This window comes from Chrysochloris asiatica, unplaced genomic scaffold (genome assembly GCF_000296735.1).
Source record: "Chrysochloris asiatica unplaced genomic scaffold, ChrAsi1.0 scaffold00039, whole genome shotgun sequence".
NCBI lineage: Eukaryota > Metazoa > Chordata > Mammalia > Afrosoricida > Chrysochloridae > Chrysochloris > Chrysochloris asiatica.
The window spans coordinates 13,842,019-13,844,279 of record NW_006408557.1 but is presented as its reverse complement, the minus strand read 5'-3'; positions in this window follow the sequence as shown (position 1 = coordinate 13,844,279).

Genomic DNA, 2,261 nt, shown 5'->3' with positions numbered 1-2,261 from the left:
ATTGCGGGTTAAAGTACTGTACTGCAAAGTCAGTTTCAACTGTAAGATTAGAGGTTCAAACTCACCAGCCACTCCTCAGAAACCCTATACACGGTCGCTATGAGTCATAACCAACTCAACGATACTTAACAACAACAACAGTGAGTGAATTGCTCCCCCTTCCCTCCCACCACTGTTAATGTTTCTTTCTAATAGTGGTCTCATACAAGAAACCACAAATGTTTCTTGACTCTTTATAATAGTGGTCTCATACAATATTTGTTCTTTCATGATTGTCTAATATCATTCAGCCTAATATTCTCCAGGCTTATCATGTCATGAGGTGTTTTGCAGACTTATCATCATTCTTCAGTGTTGCATAGTATTTCATTATGTGTATGTATCAATGTTTGTGTATCCATTTTTCCACTGATGGGCATTTAGGTTGTGTCCATATTTTTTCTAGCATGAATAATGCTGTGATGAACGTGGGTGTGCATTTATCTGTTCATGTCACAGCTATTATTCTCTAGCATATATACCAAGTAGAGTGAATGAGATCATATGATATTTTTATTCCCAATTGTTTGAGGAAGCACCATATCATTTCCCGCAATAGTTGCACCATTTTACAGTCCTACCATCAATGTAGAAGGTTCCCAGTCTCTCCACACCCTCACTAGCATTTGTTATTTCTATTTTTTTGAACTTGGCTGTCAACACTGGGGCAAGATGATACCTCATTGTTGTTTTTATTTGTATCTCTCTAATAGCTAATGATCATGAGCATTTTTTCATATGTTTGCTGACCAGTTGAGTGACTTCTTTGGATTTTTTGTCTTTTTCTTGTTGAGATGTTGAACATTTTTATAAATTTTTGGCATTATACCCTTTTCTGATATATCATTAAAAAAATGTTTCTATCACTTGTCTGTCAGTTTGTTGTACTATGATGGCTTGTGTGTTGTTAAGATTCTGGAAGCTATGTCATGGGTATTTTAAATACCAGCAAGGTCACCTATAGTGGACAGGTTTCAACTGAGCTTCCAGACTTTCAAAACAGACTAGGAAGAAGGAGAACAGATGAATTCTGAATATTTATTCATTGGAAACCTTATGAATATTAGTGAAACATTATCATTACCAGAATATTAAATATTGAAACATGATTAAGAGCACCAGAATATTGTCAGATATAGTGCTGGAAAATGAGCCCTTAAGATTAGAAGGCACTCAAAATATGACTGGGGAAAATCTACCTCTGCAAAGTAAAGTTGACTGTGATGATGTGACTGAAGTAAAGCCTTCGGGACCTTCATTTGCTGATGGGACAAAATTCAAAATGAAGAGAAACAGCTGTGAACATTCATTAATAATTGGAAAATGGAATGTACGAAGTATACATCTAGGAACATTGGAAATAACCAAAAATGAAATGGTACATGAACATCGATATCCTAGGCATTAGTGAGCTGAAATGGACAAGTATTGGCCATTTGAATCTGATGATCACATGGTTCACAATACCACAAATGACATGTTGAAGAGGAAAGGTGTTACATTCATCATAAAAAGAACATTTCAAGATCTGTCTTGAAGTATAACACTGTCTGTGAAATCATAGTATCCCTATGCCTCCAAGGAATACCAGTTAATAACACTGTTACTCAAATTTATGCACCAGTAACTAAAATCAATGATGATGAAATAGAAGAATTATACCAATTTCTTAAGTCTAAAATTTATCAAACACACAATTAAGATGTATTGATAATTCTTGCCAATTGGAAAGAAAGGTTGGAAACAAAGAGGAAGAAGCAGTAGTTGGAAAATATGGACTTGATGATAGAAATGATGCTGCAGATTACATTATAGAATTTTTCAAGACAAGTGACTTCTTCATTGGAAATATCCATTTTAAACAACATAAAACACAGCTATATACGTGCACCTCACCAGATGAAATACACAGAAATCAAATTGACTACGTCTGTAGAAATAGATGGCGGAAAAACTCCATAGTATCAGCCAAAACAAGGCCAGGGGCTCATATGCAATTTCAGGCTGAGGCTGAAGAAAATTAAAACAAGTCCACAAGAGCCAACATATAACCTTGAACACATCCCACCTGAATTTAGAGTTCATCTGAAGAATAGATTTGACTCATTAGATGCTAAAGACCAAAGACAAGAAAAGTTGAGGGATGACATCAAAAACATCATTCAGGAAGAAAGCAAAATGTCATTAAGAAGATAAGAAAGAAGAAAAAGACCAAAATGGAC